General features: G+C 43.6%; 1 protein-coding gene across 1 annotated transcript in view; it reads left to right on the plus strand.

The window, feature by feature from the left end:
• The window catches only part of CSMD3 (CUB and Sushi multiple domains 3), a 1208248-nt gene that overhangs the window by 205979 nt on the left and 981078 nt on the right, over window positions 1-21191 (plus strand). The gene's annotated exons all lie outside the window — the stretch shown is intronic.

Raw genomic sequence — 21191 nt, forward strand, 5'->3', positions numbered from 1 at the left:
ATACATACATATAAACATATATCTAGATATATGTATAACAAAATATGGGCTAGTCAATACTTAAACCTCTGGGTGAAAAATGATGGAATAAATGCAACTATGTGAATAATATAAAAACTACATTTATTACGGATATAAAATATAAAAAGAATGGGGAGAAGGAAAAATGAGGGATTACAGTACTATATCATAAAAAACAAAAATAAAGCTCCTTAAAAAAGTGAACTTAGCTGATTTTGATAGCACATAAAGTGCTTAACTAGTGCAGTCCTTCAAATGAAATAGTCCATATATTGTCAGATGGAGGAGGTCCCAGTTCACTTTTTTAGGGAGCTTTATTTTTGTTTTTTATGATATAGTACTGTAATCCCTCATTTTTCCTTCTCCCCCCTCTTTTTATATTTTATATCCGTAATAAATGTAGTTTTTATATTATTCACATAGTTGCATTTATTCCATCATTTTTCACCCAGAGTTTTAAATATTGACTGGCCCATATTTTGTTATACATATATCTAGATATGTTTATATATATATATATATATATATATATATATATATATATATACATATATACATACCCCCTTTTTTTTTTTATACAATTCTTGCACATTTTTGGGACACTGCACATTGGACCCGGAATATACTCAATACACAATTGGGCGCGAGGTTTAGAGAGTTAAAAACCTTGCACACCTCGCTCGCAATTCTGGAATAGCGCGGCTATGCGCGCTCCCGCTACCCCCGGTATTCAATAAAAAAATTAATGGTCGTTGGGTTTTCAGCTCTTCAAACCCCGCACTGCGTTAAATGAAAAAAAAAAAAAAAAACACTTACCTGGCAGGGGGTCTCCGCAGCTCCCAGTGGCTTCCCCTCTCTCTTCTTACCGGATGTGGGGCTGCTGGGAGCCCCGGGGGCTGATGGGAGGAGCAAGGGCTGCTGAGAACTGTAGTTCTCCCAGCGCCCATTCCGGGTGGGCCAAACACACGGCACCAGGGGTCACACACACACACTCATGCACTCTCACACTCATACACACTTACATACAGCACACACACTGACATATTCACCCTTCTGCAGAAGAGCTGGCTCCCGATGCTGGATGCAGAAGAAGATGCAGAAGACAGCGCTTCGGAAGGTGAGTAATTAAGGACTAATTAAGCTAATTGGATACTTCCAATTGCTTAATTAGTCCTCAGGGGGGTGCCGCGGGGTGTCAGAGCAAGTCCCGATGATTTTTCCTAAAATGCTTGCTCAGGAGGTGCGTGAAAAAAAACCTCCCGGTGCGTGTTTTTTAAAAAACCACGCACCTGATAGAATGGCAAAAAACCCGCACCTGCAGGAAAAACCTTGCAGGTGCAGGTTTTTTGATATTCTCGCACACAATTGAATATGCCCCATAGACAGCACTCAGTAGATTTGCATGTTTGTTTTTACTGTAAGAGGAAGGAAACAGGTGCTTTACCAGCTATAATTGAACTATAAGTCCCAGCACAACCTGGCAGTTAAATATTTTTCTGATTTTGTTTCGTGATTCAACTGTCGCAAGATTTAAGAAATAAAGAGGATAATTATACACATAAATATATATATATATATATATATATATATATATATATATATATATATATGAGATGTTCTTGGTTCATAAATTAAATTAATTCAGAATGGGATTACAAAAAAACTGTTATATTTATTGTATAGAAATTTAAAGGATTCCACAAACATTTTTTTTTTTTTAAAGTTATGAAACTTTTTCTGCAACTGAGGGCAGTAGGAGCTGGGAAAATGTTCTACCCCACTGCCACATTCTCGCTGTTCCTCTGCCTGGTTACAAAGCAGCAGGTCTGTGTATGTGCACATCAAAAGAATGCGGATGGGACCAAGGCAGGATGACATTCTGGGCCTGATTCAGAGCTGGACACTCTGGACAAGCGCCCGCTCTGAATCAGGGCGTGTTTTTTTTTTTTTTTTGCGAGGTGGCCTCTTGGACGCTCGCATAGCTGTGGGTTACCACCCACAGCTTATGCGAGCGTCCTTGATGATGGTCGCGATGGTCAAGACTATCCCGACCATCGGGCTTGAGACGAGACCCTTGCGGTAGGGTCTCGTTACCGCAAGCCCTGGAGTGATTTTGGCTCTATCAGACATTACTAGTGATGTCAGTGGGGCCAGACCCAGACGGAAGGCATTCCCATCGGCACGCCCCCGGCACGTACACCAAAGGGGGCGTGCTGTCAATCACCATCAACAGCACGCCCACTTTGGAGCGAGACCCATAACGACGGTTTTGTGTTTTGGTTCTGGATCTGGATCTTTCTTCGTGCTTTGGATCTGGATTGGTTTTGCCACTCATTTCCAGTCTATTCTGAACACCTCACACCTCACAATAGTGTTTTTATATCCAAAAGGTTGCACCGAGGTAGCTGGATGACTATGCTAAGAGATACGAGTGGGCGGCACAAACACGTGGTCCATCTAGGAGTGACACTGCAGTGGCAGACAGGATGGCAGTTTGAAAAACTAGGCCCCAAACAGTACATAATTCAAAGAAAAAAAGAGGTGCAAGATGGAATTGATCCTTGGGCCCTCCCACCCACCCTTATGTTGTATAAACAGGACATGCACACTTTAACAAACCAAACATTTCAGCGCCAGGGTCTGCCACACGACTGTGGCTGAAATGATTGGTTCGTTTGGGCCCCCACAAAACAAGCTGGCAATCAATCTGTCCCTGCACAAACTGGCTCTACGGAGGCAAGATGTCGTCCTCATCCTCCTCATCCACCGATTCCTCACCCTCTTCAGTGTTGTGTACATCTTCATCCTCACAGAGTATTAATTCGTCCCCGCTGGAATCCACAACCACAGGTCCCTCTGTACGTTCTGGAGACTGGTCTCCCTGGAAGAGTTGATAATTCATTTTATGAACATCATCTTCTCCACATTTTGTGGAAGCAACCTCCTACGCCTTTCGCTGACAAGGTTCCCGGCTGCACTAAACACTCTTTCGGAGTACACACTGGAGGGTGGGCAACTCAGGTAAAATAGAGCGAGTTTGTACAGGGACCTCCAAATTGCTTCTTTTTCCTGCCAGTACAGGTACGTACTGTCTGACATGCCTACTTGGATGCTGTCACCGATGTAATCCTTTAACAGACAGACGCACGCTTGTCGCTGCTGCTTTGAGGACAGTATCATATGCAGTGACAGTAGACTTGTCAGAAATTGTTGGCACGTCCTTCAGTCCGGACCAGATGTCCAAACCGGCCCTTGACTTATGACACAGGCGCACGCTTGGCGCTGCTACTGTGTTGATGCACATGCGGCTACATTGCACACAAGTCACAAACACATAAAAAAAATAGTTTTTTATTTTTTGGAGCACTGTGAGGGTTACACCACCATTTAACAGATAGATGCACGTTGCTTTGAGGATGCAAGTGCGGCTACAGCCCACACAATTCACAAAGACAGAAAAAAAAAGAATTTTTTTATTGTTTGTGGAGCGCACTTTGAGGGTTACACCACCCTTTAACAGACAGATGCACGCTTGTTGCTGCTGCTTTAAGGATGCAGGTGCGGCTACAGCCCACACATTTCACAAAGAGAAAAAAAAGAATATTTTTATTGTTTGTGGAGCACACTTTGAGGGTTACACCACCCTTTAACAGACAGATGCACGCTTGTTGCTGCTGCTTTAAGGATGCAGGTGCGGCTACAGCCCACACATTTCACAAAGAGAAAAAAAAAGAAGAATTTTTTTTATTGTTTGTGGAGTGCACTTTGAGGGTTACACCACCCTTTAACAGACAGACGCATGCTTGTCGCTGCTGCTTTAAGGATGCAGGTGCGGCTACAGCCCACACATTTCACAAAGAGAAAAAAAAAGAAGAATTTTTTTATTGTTTGTGGAGCGCATTTTGAGTGTTACGCCACCCTTTAACAGACAGACGCATGCTTGTCGCTGCTGCTTTAAGGATGCAGGTGCGGCTACAGCCCACACATTTCACAAAGAGAAAAAAAAAGAATTTTTTTATTGTTTGTGGAGCGCACTTTGAGGGTTACACCACCCTTTAACAGACAGATGCACGCTTGTCGCTGCGGCTTTGAGGATGCATGTGGAATCTAGATGGGATTTGGAACCGGGGACACATTACCTCCATCAATTGTCTAAATCCCACTGCACCAATGGCGGATACAGGACGCACGTCTAACACCAACATAGCAGTCAAGGCCTCAGTTAAACGTTTTGCTTCAGGATGACTGCTGTCGTACTTCATCCTCATCGCTAGGGACTGTTGGAGGGTCAATTGTTTAGTAAAAGAAGTGGTGTTCCTACTTCCTCTCTGGGATGATGAACAACTCCCAGCAGCAGCAACAGCACTAGGAGGAAGTGGTTCTTGATCTTTCCCTATTTTATTTTTATCAGAGAAAGTTTGGTCCTCCATTTATGTTATATTGATATATACGTGCGGCTAAGGCGCACACAAACACAGAAAATATTTTTTTATTTTTGCTGGAGAGTAGTGCACTTTGTGGGTTACACCACCCTTTAAGAAATGAGCCAGCCGGCTCCTTACTTATGGGACACAGGCGCACGCTTGGCGCTGCTCCTTTGCTGATGCACGTGCAGCCACAGTGCACACAATTCACAAACACAGAAAATATTTTTTTATTTGGTTTGGAGTGTACTTTGTGGGTTACAGCACCCTTTAACGGTCAAGCCAGCCGGCCCTTTACTTATGACACAGGCGCACGCTTGGCACTACTTTGTTGATGCACGTGCGGCTACTGCGCACACAAATCACAAACACAGAAAATATTTTTTTATTTGGTTTGGAGTATACTTTGGGGGTTACAGCACCCTTTAACGGTCAAGCCAGCCGGCCCTTTACTTATGACACAGGCGCACGCTTGGCACTACTTTGTTGATGCACGTGCGGCTACTGCGCACACAATTCACAAACACAGAAAATATTTTTTTATTTGGTTTGGAGTGTACTTTGGGGGTTACAGCACCCTTTAATGGTCAAGCCAGCCGGCCCTTTACTTATGACACAGGCGCACGCTTGGCACTACTTTGTTGATGCACGTGCGGCTACTGCGCACACAATTCACAAACACAGAAAAAATATATTTTTTTTTAGCACTTGGGGGGAGCACCCCCTGGACAACACTACAGCACCCCTTTAGGACTGGGACACTGCACAGGACTTTGGAGTGGACACAGCCCCTATGGACAACTGACTGCACAACACAGTCCAGCCAGCCCCTATGGACTTTGAAGTAGTGGACACAGCCCCTATGGACAACAGCAGCACAGCGCAACACAGCCAGCCCGTATGGACTTTGAAGTAGTGGACACAGCCCCTATGGACAACAGCAGCGCAGCACAGCACAGCACAACACTACTCTGCACTACACTACACTACACAGCCCAGCCAGCCCTAACTCCCACCCTCCCTCTTCACTGTCCACAGCCAAGTGAGAAAATGGCGCCGACGCGGGTACCTTATATAGGATCCAAAACCCGCGAGACCCGGAAGGCGGGATGATGACGTTTTTCCTCGATTTCAGATCCGAGTCAGGCGGGAAAAGTCGAGCCTGACTCGGATCGGCCTCGGATCGGGGGGGCTCAGGGGGGTTCGGATTTCAGAAATCCAAACCCGCTCACCCCTACTTTGTAGTATCTTATTATAAACACCTGGGGCTTCACAGTAAAAGATGGAACCTCTGGCTGACTGCTGCTTTGGAAACACAAAGATGTATTATCAGTATAACTTAGTTGTCAAATGACATCGTACAGTCACTTGATTGCCCAATTCAGTTAGAAGTGACAAGAATACTCCTAATTTCTTTTACTTTGTAGAATCTTTATCTGAACCAATTTATTTTAGTTTCATTGTAAGTTACTATATGTTGCATATTTATTGAAGCATCTGTTTTATTGCTCTGTAGTTCAGCATATGGACATATTCAAGGTCAAACGATCTCCCACAAAAATATTTTGCTTTTAGGAGCCTATTTAATATAATTTATGGGCCCTTTACACTAGCGGAGAAACTCGTTTCCGCATGTATTAAGTAATGGGCCCATTCATTATCAGGTGACCGATATGGCTGCCCAGTATTCTGCAAACTCTGTTAGTTTCAGATGCCCGCCCCCTTCCTATTGGGAGGAATTAATCAAGTGGATCGATCCTCCAGCTGCCCTCTCCCTATGCATGCACACTTTTGCTGCCCAACAGTATAAATGTAATTATCACTGCTAGTAACTAACAGTAAAGTTGTAGAATAAAGGACTGGCGGGACAGCTGCTTTATGGAGCTGCTGTTCCGCAAACCAGAGCAATACTGAATTTCTCTAATACTTAAGTATCCACCCCTGCAACTCACGGTGAGTTAAATACTTAATTATCAGGGGTCAATCGGCCTCTAATAATAAGTAGGTGCATAAATCTCAAGTATAACTACACTTTCTAAAAAGGTTTTACAAATTATACGGAAGATTGGAGTCCCACCCCTGTGACCATTCCAACTCTGGCAGGGAGGTGAAAGTTAATATATCAGATCTCTACAAGGGAGGACCCATGTTCCAGACCTCCAAAGTGTAGCAAAATGTTGGGCCTGTCACACCAACAACCCCCCACCAAGTTGTTCTGATGCTCTAGTTACATCCCAGCACTGTACTAGTCAACATTGGCACTATAAATGCTGTTGACTCAGCAGACTTGAATAGTGGCATGCTGTGGTGAGAAGCCCAATCTCACTAGGTGTTCCCCACTGCACATATTAAGGACTTTCCAAGATTTTGACTCGGTCATTCAGGTAAGGACATTAGATAAACAATTTTTTGGGAAATGTATTTCATTTTAAACTTTTAATTTTGCAGGGCACATGCAGTAATTAGAAACAGTGCACTGCACAAAATATATATTTATACAAGGTCCTCATTTTGTAACCAGAACAAAGCAAGATAAAAAAATAATTAAAAATAGTTCAAATGAGGACAATAAATATTCCTGTACACGATAATGCTTGGATTAAGTGTTCTAATTTATATTTATAAAGAAAGAGGGTAAGTTTAGGGATAGGATTTGTTCCTGGGTGTATAGAGGACTTTGTCATCCTTCTCTAAAGAGCCAGGAACCCCAGATGTTATTGAAGTGGTCTGGTCTGTCATGGAGGTTATAGGCAATCTTTTCCATAATTGCCTCATCCCAGATGCCTTTCTGGACCTCTCGGAGGGGATCTGTCTGTTTACAATCGGCCACACGTGCAGACTTGGTGGCTTATAAATTATAACATATTTTTTTTTTTTAATGTTTACTTTAAACACATTTTGAGAAGAATAGGAGAGGAATGAAGTCCATGGGTCTTTAGGGATCCAAACTTCCATCATGGAGTTAAGGATTCTATGTATTTTGCCCCAAAATAGAGATGTGTCTTAGGGTAGGTCCACCAATCATGATGGTCTGTCATGGAAAACATTTTATGCAACTTGACGAGAGCTCAGTACCACAAACAGTACAGTTTTGTATGCTGTTTCCTCGATAATCATAGAAACCAAAGTGTGGAATATTCTCTCCCAAACCTTCTGTCAGGCCTTCAAAAAAATATTTTGATGAGACACATGGCGAAGTGTCAAAAGAACAATCCAAGACCAGAGAAATATGGAATATCACTGCCTACTAAGTGTTGTGTGTAATATACTGCCCCAGATAGAGAAGCCTTCAAGACATAATTCCCGAATGGCTTTTAGAACCTGCTTTAGAACACACTCATTCCCAACTGTATGATACACACTTTCTTCCCCCGAAGCATTAGACATGCATGTTGTCTTGTTCTAATAATGTTTCCTTCAAACAACATGTTTCTTATGGCCTGAACAGTAGCAAGCTGACAGCATTCACTGACCTTTATAAAACTAGTGACTTCATCTATTGGGTATAGAAATTGATTTTTATTTTACTTCAGGTTATGTAAAGATGGAACAGAGACCATGCATTGTAATATTTTAGAAGAGAGAGGGCAACTTTGCAGCCGAACATAACGCTTCCACAAATAAATGCTTTTTGAGGTCTGAAAGAGAAAGAAATTACATATTTGGAAAGTATGGGAACTGGAACCTATATATTTGTGAATACTATTAATAGCATTTTTATAAGACAACTTGTGTTATGGGTCTAGTGGCTATTTGGGTTGGCGCTATCGACTGCACGATGTGGAGGCATTTTGGTCTGAACCTATATTCTTAAGAATACAGTCAATCAATTCACTATGAACTATTGACATCACTAAGACATGCAGTACTGTGTGCCTCGAGCCTCACATGTTCGGAGAAACACTATCCTTCATAGATGCTGGCAACTACCGGAGAAGGGTCCGAAGAACCAACAGCAATATTGTAACCCCCTAAGCTACAATAACAAAAGGCATCTGAAGATGTAATTAGCAAACTGGACTTTTAGGATCTTGATAACTTGGATCAGATTGCAGTCCTTATTGGAAAAAAAAGGGGTCTGCAGCCGGGTTGGGCATGGGATGCCGGAGCTCAGGAACCCAGCGGTCAAAATCCCAATGCCAGCATCCCAACAGAAGATACTGACACCTGTCGGTAGGTATCCTAACCTTCTCCTACCCCTCCCTCCCCAGTGCCTAAACCTAACCTCCCATCCAGTGCCTAAACCTAACCTCCCCCCCTCATCCCCAGTGCCTAAAGCTAACCTCCCCCTCTCCACACCCTAAGCCTAAAAGTGCCTAACCCTCCCCCTAGGGCCTAACCCTAAACCCTAACCCTCCCCCTAACCCCGCTACTTATCTTTGGGATGCCGGTGGTTGGGATTCCAGCGCCAGGATTCTAAATGCCGGCATCCCCTTTGCTGTGATATTGACCACATCCCCTGCAGCCTACAGTGTTAGTTTGCCTAACACAGGGCATATTGAAGATCATGTGTAAACTGCAATTTCTGCATGATTATCAAGGGAAATTAGGTTAATAAATAGGCCCCTAGAGGTGATATCTATTCATGTACCATTACCATAATAGTTCCAGCGAATGCTGACTGTCCTAGGGGAGGGACCCAACCATATGCTGTTATTGGTTAGACATATTATTTAGGAAAACTTATATTTACAGTGAAAAAGCCTTAAGAAAGGCAAATAAACTATGCAGTTTTGTGCAGACTGTCGGAATCTGCTTTTCTTACATTCATAGTTTTAATCATACATACATATTTTAAAATATGTTATTTGCACATATATGAAAACACTCCTGTTTAGGCTATTGTACAGTAATTGATGTTTTGTGCTAAATTTAATGTTTGGCTCTTTAAAATCTCTAAGAAAAGCTATTTGCCTCACCAGTGACTTCTGAAAAATAAAATTGATTTTTCCTCTAGTGCATTAAGTAGAAGATATATCATTAAGCTAACTTTAATTAAAGGAAAACTAATCCATTCAAGTTTGAACTTGTTTTTTTTATCAGTTATTAACTCTCACTGACCAAAATGCAGTAGATTTAATTTTGATAGAGTGTTACATTGAGGCACCAGACATAAACAACAGTTATTGTCCCAACCTGTGGCTGGTCTTAGTAGTAATAATGTGTATGTCAATCATATCATATGTGCTGATGTAAATAAGAGATGTGCGCCGACCCCCGTGTTTTGGTTTTGGATCGATATCTCTAGTTTGGGATCGGGAATGGTTTGGCCAAAACCGCCCTTCCATGTTTTGTTTTTTGGTTTTGGATCTGGATTTTTTTCTAAAAAAATCATAAAAGCAGCTAAAATCACATAAAATGGGCCTGTTTTTGTTCCTACAGTATTATTAACCTCAATGACAATTATTTCCAATCGTTTCCAGTCAATTTTGACCACCTCACAGCTCACAATATTGATTATTCATCTAGTTAAGGGCCAAATGGTTGCATCCAGCTAGCTGGCTGTCACATTTCATAGGCGGAATCAAAACAGAGTGATAAATAGAGTTGAGGACTGTGCAAAGATGATGGATTGAAGAATTGATAGTTGATAATTGATACAGTCACTGACTGAAGGAGGAATTGAAAGTTGATTATTTGGGCAGCTACTGTCTGAAGTAAGAATTGATAGTTGGCACAGCCACTGGCTGAAGTAAGAATAGTTGACACTTGATAACTGTTGCAGCCACTGGCTGAAGTAAGAATTGATAGTTGATAGTTGGGGCAGCCACTGGCTGAAGAAAGGATAATTGATGCTTGATAATTGGTGCAGCCAATGGCAGCACCCCTGCGCAGCTACGTTGTTGATAAGTGTGGTTAACGAGGCAGCAGCCCCTTGATAAACGACACAGGCAGCATCCCTGCACTGCTATGTTGTTGATAAGTGTCTAGCGCGCACACACACAGAAAAAAAAACACTTCGATTATGAGAGCACCCCGGAACGAGACAGAAGCCCCTTGATAAACAACACAGGCAGCACCCCTGCGCAGCTACGTTGTTGATAAGTGCGGTTAACGTGCACACACACAAAAAAAACACTTTGATTAATTTTTTTTTTTTTTTTTACACTGGGGGGGAGAGCACCCCTGAACAAGGCAGCAGCCCCTTGATAAACGACACAGGCAGCATCCCTGCGCTGCTATGTTGTTGATAAGTGCAGCTAACGCGCACACACACAGAAAAAAAAACACTTTGTTTCATTTTTTTTTTTACACTTGGGGGAGAGCACCCCTGAACGAGGCAGAAGCACCTTTGAAAAACAACACAGGCAGCACCCCTGCGCAGCTACTTTGTTGATAACTGCGGCTAACATGCACACAGAGAAAAAAACACTTTGATTATTTTTTTTGTTTTTTTTACACTGGAGGAGAGCACCCCTGATGGAAAGAGCACCCCCTGGACAACACAGCAGCACCCCTTTATGGACTGCAGTGACCCAGGAGCCACTGAAGCCCCCCTCTTCTATCTGAAACACAGCTCCTATAGCGTATACAGTGGACAACAACACAGCCCTTATGGACAACAGCACAGCACAGTCCTGGACAACAGCCAGCCGGCCCCTATGGAACAGCCAGCCAATATGGATAACAACCAGCCCCTATGACAAGTGACAACAACAGCCAGCCCCTATGCACAGCAAGTCAGCAACAGCACAGCCGCTATGGACAACAAGAGCACAGCCCCTTCCTTGCTTCCTCTTCACTCTCCACAGCCGGCATGAAAATGGCAGTGAGCGCAGAACCTTTTATGCAATCCAAAACCCGCAAGAATCCAACAGCGGGGTGATGACGTTTTGCCTCACTTTGTGATCCGAGTCAGGTGGGAAAACCCGAGCCGACTTGGATCCGACTCGGATCTGCAAAATTCGGGTGGGTTCGGATCTCTAAGATCCAAACCCGCTCATCTCTAATGTAAATGTATTGCTTGGATTCAAATGAATGGCCATAACCGGTGGCAGTTGCAGGGTGCGGGCTGCTAGAGGGGGTGCCACTAAAACAATAAAATTAAATATACCCCACTCTAAACTCTGCTGCTGGGTATCATTAAACTCAATGTGGATCAGTTGGGTTTCCATGTATATGACAGGAGCGTCAGATTAGCCCGCCCCCAGAGTCCTGAGTCACCTTGCTCCCGTTGGCCAAAACTAGCCAATGGGAGCTAGCTGACACAGGAGTCCAAGGATGGCCCAAACCGGCGTGCCTGTGACACACACAGAAACCATTTGAGTTTAACGATCTCTGGCAGCAGCGCTTGGAGCTGGGTAGACTAATTAGACACTGACCATAAATGAACTCTGCAGGGCATAATTATATATTGTGTATTGCTGGGTACACATTACTAGATTACTAGATAGGAGGAGCCGATCGGTGGGTGAGTACACCTAATATGTCTGTGATCGACGTCTTTCACAGACATATCAGGTCGGCCCTGCAGCACAGCCAGTGCCGATATATCATGCAGATATATTGGTGCATCTACCTGTGTGTATGGGCGACCCGTCGATCACCCCGTACACTGCAGGGACCACGGACAATCACATCACAACTGAGCTGGCAAATTGAAATGCCCCAACAAAGATGTAGAAAACTGCGCTAATCTAAACAAATTGACTGGTAGGGCGGAATGATATATATATAAGACGCTAAAAATACGTAATCAAAGTGTAAATTTAATAAAAGATATAAACATTGATATATTGAATAATATCTCATCAACAAGAATAAATAAGTTAGCTAGCCCTTTTTTAAAAAAATAATAATAACAATGCACACTGCTATAAATAAGAAACACATATGTATAAAATATATACTGATAGCACTGCACAACAATGAAAATGTTTCCGATGTGAAAATAGTTACTTCTAATTGATGTCAGAATGCAAAGAATGAATATGACATTTAAAACTCTCAGTTAGCTCTTAGGGCCTCATTCAGACCCACTCGCAAGCGGCTGTCCGCTCGCAAGTGGGTCGATGGTGTGCACTGCGCATGCGCACGACGGAGGGAGCTCCGTCATGCGCATGCGCCAGACGCGACAAGCGAAGGACTTTCCTTCGCTCGTTGTGTCTGATCAAAGGGGGCGTGCTGTCGATGTTGATTGACAGCACGCCCCCTTTGGTGGACGTGCCTCACAGACGGAGGCGTTCCCAAGGGGATGCCTACCGTCTGAAGCCGGCCCCACTGACATCACTAGTGATGTCAGTGGGAGTGATTTTGGCTCTGATAGAGCCAAAATCACTCCAGGGCTTGTGGTCGAAAACCCCGACCACAGGCTTCTGGTCGCACTGGCGATGGTCGCGATGGTCAAGACCATCGCGACCATCATCCTGCACGCTCGTATGAGCTGTGGGTGGTGACCCACAGCTATACGAGCATCCAGGAGGACGCTCCATTTTTATGGAGGACGGCCCTTATTCAGAGCGAGCGCTCTGCTCAGAGCGTCCGGCTCTGAATGAGGGCCTTAGTTCCGAGCTATAGCCCATTTATGACGATGTAGGGGTATTCGTAGTGAAGTGGGCAGAATGGAGAGAATCTTACCAGCAAATAATCAGTTATTTGTCCCCTCCCCTATTCAAATATATGCGATTCACGGGATTACCCACACAAGATAACTGTGGTGCACTGAGTGACAAGCATAGTGAGCGATTCCACCAAGACATTTCAGCAATGGAACAAAGATATCAGGGTAGGTGATCACTACTGTTGGACAGTGACAAGAGATGTCCCAGAAGAGGAATACAAGCAACAAGCAAAGAGAAAGCACCCCCATGAATAGGCCACTATATTACATAGTACTTTCCTATGCTGTGTGTGTGTTTCCTATGCTGTGTGTGTGTTTCCTATGCTGTGTGTGTGTTTCCTATGCTGTGTGTGTGTTTCCTATGCTGTGTGTGTGTTTCCTATGCTGTGTGTTTGTTTCCTATGCTGTGTGTTTGTTTCCTATGCTGTATGTTTGTTTCGTTTTGTGTTCTTATTTGTGATTGATTTCATTAAAACAACTGTTATTTATTTTCTATCAAGAAAATAGATTATTTTAAAATAGATTTTCACTATGACTATATTACTAATGTACATACAGTATAGTGCAAGTAGTGTAGCTCAAAAAATAGAGCTAGTAAAAACATTCTGAAATCATTTTAGTTTTTCTTGACTTCAAATTAGTAATGTATGACTATTTTTAGAAAGGAAACAAATTAAACGTATTTATTTGTTGTACAGTGTAAGCCATTTATAATAGATATCCTTCCATTCCTGGATATGCACAAAGAATTTCAATAATGATTTGTGGAACCACAAGTCCCAGAATAGAATGCAGTTAGCACAGTCTCAGGGGTCTATTTACTATGCCTTGGATGGAGATAAAATGGACGGCAATAAAGTACCAGCCAATCAACTCCTAACTGTCATTTTTCAAATACAGCCTGTGACATGGCATTTAGGAGCTGATTGGCTGGTACTTTATCTCTGTTCACTTTATCTTCATCCAGGGCTAAGTAAATAGACCACTCTGACTTTTGAATGAAGGAAAGTCACTCAGTTGACTCCGGCTGACGATATTAATCCAACGTCCGGAACCTGTGCAGAAGTATAAATCACAGTCTTAGGTAGTTCAATTACGGGAAACAACTTGAATTACCAGTAGCTCCAAACACAGTAGCTCCGGGTGGTATGAATGATCCCGAATCCAACACATGAAAGGGTAGCTACCCACTGTGCATCTGCCACTCACCACCGCCAACGGACACATTGTGATCGGTGTGTCACTGTGTATAGCAGAGCCGGCCCTAGCCAATTTGGTGCCCTAGGCAAAATTTTGACCGGTGCCCCCTAGCAGATAATCCCACCACTGGAATGGTATTGAAATACTGACGGATGTTTAGCCGTCTCTTCCGGTAGCCCGACAGGAGGAGATCCCGACGCGATCAGATAAGTGTACTAACCCTCACCTGCCACCCCCTAACCCTTACCCACCATTAGTGGTGCCTTAACCTAACCTCCCTAGGAGTTGCCTAACTCTAAGTCCCCCCAGTGGTGTCTAACTCTATCCCCCCTCCCGACACCCTAAACCTAAGTCTCCCGGAGGGGTGGTGCCTAACCGTAGCCTCCCCCGGGGGGTAACTAACCATATCCCCCCTTCCCCACATGCTAACACTAACACTGCTGGGGGGGTGCCTAACCCTAAGTCCCCCCGGGGGTGCCTAATCCTAACCACCCCCATCCCCGGCTTACCTGCATACTCACCCGGCGTCCGGACGTTCGGCTTCCGGTGGTTGGGATGCCGACACCAGTATTCTGATGTCCATCGGGATATTAGCATCGGCATTATGCACGCGCATCGAGATTGCGGCATCTGTATTTCGACTGCCGGCAACCCATCCACCGGCAAAATTTCTCCATCCCACACCACCAATCTTATTGTTTATACGCGGATGCCAAAAATAACACATTGGTTTATAACTGTATAACTGTATATATATATACTACCCCCTCTCCTCTCATAGTCAGACGCAGCACTGGTCTGGATAAAACCACTCTTTTCCCCCAGCCCCTGGGCCGCAGTCATGGGTGCCCAGTGACCTAACACACACACGTAATATACACAGAGAGTGAGAAAGCAGTCATTCGCCTGGCTGCCTCCTTTGTTTTAAATTATGATGGCGCAGCACAGCTAAATGTAATGATGCTGTTGTTACTTGCCTTGCCCCTTTTTCATGATGGCTTGGTCTGATCATCTAAGATGGAGGCGGAGGCGGGGCCGTGAGTTGTTACTTACAGCTCTGCTCCGCAAAGGCCAATGGGAGGAGTGGCAGCATGCCCTCCCATGGCCATCTTGTCTCCTCCTGTAGACAGAATGAGCTTCTGTGTAGAAGCTCATTCTAACTAAGGGCCATGGGCAAACGCATGATTTTTAAAGGGGGGTTTCCAAAAAGGTTGTTTAAAAAAAATATATATATAGCAGCTATATATACTCTTGTATATGTATATCTATCTATCCAAATACATATGTATATGCGTATATACATCGTACATAGACAAAAATGGCAGCAGTTCTGGACTATATGTATATGTACACACATACAGTCACACACCTACATCTATGTCATGCTTCCCACCATGACCCATGTTACTTTACTGGGAGGAGTAGAAGCGGCTCCCCAGGTCCAGGGCTTGTCTTTAGCTCCAATAAGCTCCCGGCCTGCCGCACATGCGCAGTTGCTCTGACCACAGCCCGTCTGGAAGGCAGAGACTGCTACTGAGGGCAGATGCGAGTCACAGTCACATGACTGGCCTGGCCATCCGCTGCTCTGCCCGATCGGAGAGCTCCGATCATGGCAGCGCACTGGGAGAGAGGGAGGGTAGCAGCGCCGGCGAGGTTGACAGCGCGGTAGGTGGGGGTAGCGGCAGAGCCCTGAAATGCCCCAAGGGCATTCCAGTCGCCCCTAGGTATATGCTTATAATGCCTATGTCTAGGGCCATGCTCTGGTGTATAGGCTGATAGCTGTCACCGGAACAGTTGGAATATAATTGGCTGGCACCGGAACAGTCGGGATACAATTGACTGGCATCGGAACAGATGGGATGCAAACGGCTGGCATCGGAACAGATGGGATACAAACGGCTGGCATCGGAACAGTTTGGATACAAATGGCTGGATCAGGAACAGCTGGGATCAAAATGGCTGGCTCCGGAACAGTTGCGATATAAAAGGTTAATGAGATGATAATTTACTGTGTTCAATCAGACCTTTGACATGTTTCGCCCCTATATACACGAGACTTATCAGCCGTTTATATCCCAACTGTTCCTGTGAAGGGAAGTGTCTATATATTACTCGATATGTAAAAGTATGTTCTCTATTAATGCTGTAAAACCTGTGTATAAAGTTCAGTAAATCCCTTGCATTACATTCTACTGACACTTAAAGACCTCCATAACATGATTACATGAAAAGACAGCAACTCACCATACATTAGAGAGTAGGAGAACAAATTAAATTGAAGGACAATAAGATATTCACTATGTGATGCATAGTAGAATACTGAAGTAGCCTAGGGAGACTAGAGGTCTCTAGTGTACGTCTAAGACAAGATTTCTTTTGAAGTTTAAGGACATATAGGAAGCTGCTTATAACTAACAATCCTGGCCAAATATATCAAACTGAATAAACATGTTTGAATTGTTTACCTGAGGATAGAGGTGAATATAATATGTGCACATTTATAAGCAATGGATTCAATACGGCTATAATTCATACACTGCAGCTATCTTACATGTGTCAGTTCCAAATTACTTATCTACCTTCCGGCAGGGTTACGCGCACCTTCCTCCTGCTTCATCCTGCAGGCAGCCATTTACACGGAATGACACATTTAAATGCACATGATTTTCCAACTAGTCAAATAAGAAATGTAGATCTTGAATTAAAACATATAACATAAAGTTATATATATACACATGAATATTTTACTGTGCTTCATTTATTTTTATTTCTATTGACAATTACTGCAAAACTGTTTTTGTATATGCTGTATTTTGGCAAGAAGTATTGTACATCTAATCACAAAGGCAGGCATGGAACTGTACATATATATAAAAATGTGGTTAGGGGCCTGTTGCCCCCTCAACCAGTAGCAGCCTTACCCCTTGTACTCACTGTTGTTCATCACTGCACAAAGGCCATACTTTGTGCATTGATGGAACTACAGCGGGTGCATGGGCTACAGCGGGTGCATGGGCTACAGCGGGTGCAATAGGCTACATTTATGATCTCCCCTCCTCACAGAGAGGAGATCCAAGTGCAAGTGTGTGGGGTGTGTTGATGTGATTTGTGTCATCATGACCACAGCTCTTGCCATTGTGCCATGAGGTTCAGGGTCATGATTGCACTTTTTGCTGCGAAACGCGTTATTATAGGACTCAGATAAAAAAGACCTGCCTGTCACTACATCCTTGTGTTTTTGTATATCATTGCAATTTGTGTCTGTTGTTTACACTGATTATCCACCTCTGCTGTTGTATGTCATTGCAAGCTACACCTGATACACAATATATATCATTACAAGCTTGTTATGCTATTCACAGCTATATACAGTGACTATCCACCTCAGATGTGTAACCATCTGCTTGCAATATTGTATATTACCAGCCCTGCTCTGTCGTTACCCTGTAGATGCTTTCAGCTTTAATATATTTTTTGCCTGAATATTGCCTTGTTATACTACACCAATTGTCCTGCAATCACCAGAGTATTGTATAAGTTCCTACTGTCCTGATTTTGAAGACCAGGTGGGATCCCAAGTACTGGTGAATGTTCTCTACTCTATGAGAACAATGGGGATCTGTAATAGGCAGAATACCTCTGTAGCGTGGCTACAGGGGTCTGATATATGTACTCTGGTGTTTCATAACAGGAACTAAAAAACTTATGATGTGTTAAAAAGGACATTTAAGAATATCCTTAAAGTTAAAGTCTATGGAGGCAAAAAGAAGTAACGGAACTGCATTACTTTATGTTCCAGCACAAATTAAGATCTGCTACTAATAGATTAAGTCCTTATTATAGAAACATTATAGTCTGATTTTTACAGCTTTATCCACCTTTATTGTTTTCTATCTACGCTACTATGCTCTAGTTTCAAGACTTAGATGGAGCAAATGTGTAAAACAATCTCATGGCTCACTCATGTCATCAAAGCTCTGAGCACCCAAATGGCAGAAGGAAGAATTTGTAGATACTGTAGATCAATGTATATTTTTCTTATGGAAGAAATTCGGGAGAAATGTATAACCTTATAGGTCGTGGAATAATATTGTCTACATCTCTGGGGCAGCACGGTTGATATAATGGTTAGCATTACTGCCTCACAGTTCTGAGGTTGTGGGTTCGATTCCCACCACGGCCCTAACTGTGTGAAGTTTGCATATTCTCCCTGTGCTTGTAGGGGTTATCTCAGGGTACTCTTGTTTTCTCCCACATTCCAAAAATATACTGGTAGGTTAATTGGCATCCAACAACAAAAAACTAAACCCTTGTGTGTATGCTTGTGCGTGTACATGTGGTAGGGAATTTAGATTGTAAACCCCAATGGGGTAGGGACCGCTGTGAATGGACAAATATTGGCCCTCATTCAGAGCCATACGCTCTGAGCAGAGCGCACGCTCTGAATGAGGGCCGCCCTCCATAATTATGGAGCGTCCTCCTGGACGCTCGTATAGCTGTGGGTCACCACCCACAGCCTATACGAGCGTGCAGTTTGATGGCCGCGATAGTCTTGACCATCGCGACCATCGCCACTGCGAGCCAGAGCCTGCGGTTGAGGTTTTCAACCGCAAGGCCCGGAGTGATTTTGGCTCTATCAGAGCCAAAATCACTCCCACTGACATCACTAGTGATGTCAGTGGGGCCGGCTTCAGACGGTAGGCGTTCCCTTGGGAACGCCTCCGTCTGGGAGGCACGCCCACCAAAGGGGGCGTGCTGTCAATCAACATCGACAGCACGCCCCCTTTGATCAGACACAATGAGCGAAGGAAAGTCCTTCGCTCGTCGCGTCTGGCGCATGCGCACGATGGAGCTCCCGCCATCGTGCGCATGCGCAGTGCACAACATCGACCCACTTGCGAGCGGACAGCCGCTTGCGAGTGGGTCTGAATCAGGGCCATTATCTGTAAAGAGCAAGGAATATGTATGTGCTTTATAAATTAATGGTGATAAATAAAATGAGTAAATCTCTATTTTATAAAGAATATTTCTATATAATGTATATAAAATTACAATTCATCTGTATAATAGAATAAAATGTGTCAATACTGTACTTTTATATTTTTATGTTTTATGTGTCTTTACTTTCCATACATTTTCCTAGAAAGGTCAGTTGTTTCTTGGTAATGGAGACCTCTGGTACAGTATGAACGTGTGAAACAATTATTGCGCCTACACATTTGGCTTTTACAAAATACAAATCTTCCATTAGCACAATGTTCTATACACAAGCATGTTCCAAACTTAGCAGAAGGCTGTCTTCGCTCACAGTGAAAACGTGCAAATTTTTTATTATTTGTTATATTTTTTTTATGTGATACTCTTAGGTAGTAGCAAGCTGCATTTTATGAGAGCGCTAGCACCACTGCAGGTGGAGCTCGATGATTCATTGATCGTTTTCCATTTCATCCTTACTTGGAAATTGCAAGAGAAATGTCAAAAAAAAAAAAAAAAGAATAAATTCAGCAGCGAGAGATCAAAAATGATACAAAAATAACACACCATGGAAGTACATCCCTAAAATAAACAGATCAATGCTGTCTGTGTATATCAATGAACATGGTTGCATTCATATTCATCTACCGAGGTGCTCCCAGTCAGAATACTGTTTAGAGACCCACAATGATGTTATACAACTGAGTTTTTGGATTGTCAGTAACATTCCTATAAAAAAGGGGAAAACATGACTGTGAAAAATAACGGGATGCAGTTATGTGACCGGGGGCCTCACAATCCTGTCGCCTGAACACCGGCTAAGGAGTTATGACAGGCGTCAACATACCGACGCCTGTCATAATCCCGACGCCGGAATACAGAACGCCGCGGGTCCGATCAAGGTAAGTACAGGAGTCCATTCTGTTAGCCCCGGGGGGGGGGGTAGGTTTAGGGCACCCCGAGGGGACTTAGGGTTAGGCACCCCCCTGGGAGGGTTAGGCTTGGGGAAGGGGGGGTTATGGTTAGGCACCCCCGGGGGAGGTTGTGGTTAGGCATCCCACCAGGAGGGTTAGGTTAAGGGGGCGGGGAGGGGGGGTTAGGTTTAGGCACTAATGGGGGGAGGTTAGGGTTTGGCATCCCTAAAGGCGGGTTAGGGTTAGAGGAGGGAGAGGGGAGGGTTAGAGTACTTACTGTCGGATTTTCAGCCTGTCGGTCTCTCCTTATCGGGATTTGAACTGGCAGCTAAAAAAAATAACATTTCAAAATAGGAACACTTCCAAAAATGCTGTTTAACTGTACCCTTTACCTGGATTTAAGCAGGCATATATTTAATTAACTATAATGATCCACTACTTTATTGTACTGTTTATAGCACTTTTTCTGTCTTTAAGGTGTCCATATTACTAATTTTGCAAGATAAATTTAGTGCCTAATATTGCGTTGAGGGGTGGTCCATTTGGGCCTTGTAAAAACTTTAATTTTAGAGTTGAGTGTAGATTATACCTATATTCACTTGGAGAGATGGGTCAGGAGTCTCACTGTACATGTGAGTTACTGGTCACTGTGCATGTGAGTTACTGGTTTCTGTACATGTGAGTTACTGGTTACTGTACATGTGAGTTACTGGTTACTGTGCATGTGAGTTACTGGTTTCTGTACATGTGAGTTACTGGTTACTGTGCATGTGAGTTACTGGTTACTGTACATGTGAGTTACTGGTTACTGTACATGTGAGTTACTGGTTACTGTGCATGTGAGTTACTGGTTTCTGTACATGTGAGTTACTGTGAATGTGAGTTACTGGTTACTGTGCATGTGAGTTACTGGTTACTGTGCATGTGAGTTACTGGTTACCGTACATGTGAGTTAGTGGTTACTGTGCATGTGAGTTACTGGTTACTGTACATGTGAGTTACTGGTTACTGTGCATGTGAGTTACTGGTTACTGTGCATGTGAGTTACTGGTTTCTGTACATGTGAGTTACTGGTTACTGTGCATGTGAGTTACTGGT

Source organism: Taudactylus pleione, unplaced genomic scaffold, assembly GCF_031769625.1.
Source record: "Taudactylus pleione unplaced genomic scaffold, aTauple2 ptg000360l, whole genome shotgun sequence".
NCBI lineage: Eukaryota > Metazoa > Chordata > Amphibia > Anura > Myobatrachidae > Taudactylus > Taudactylus pleione.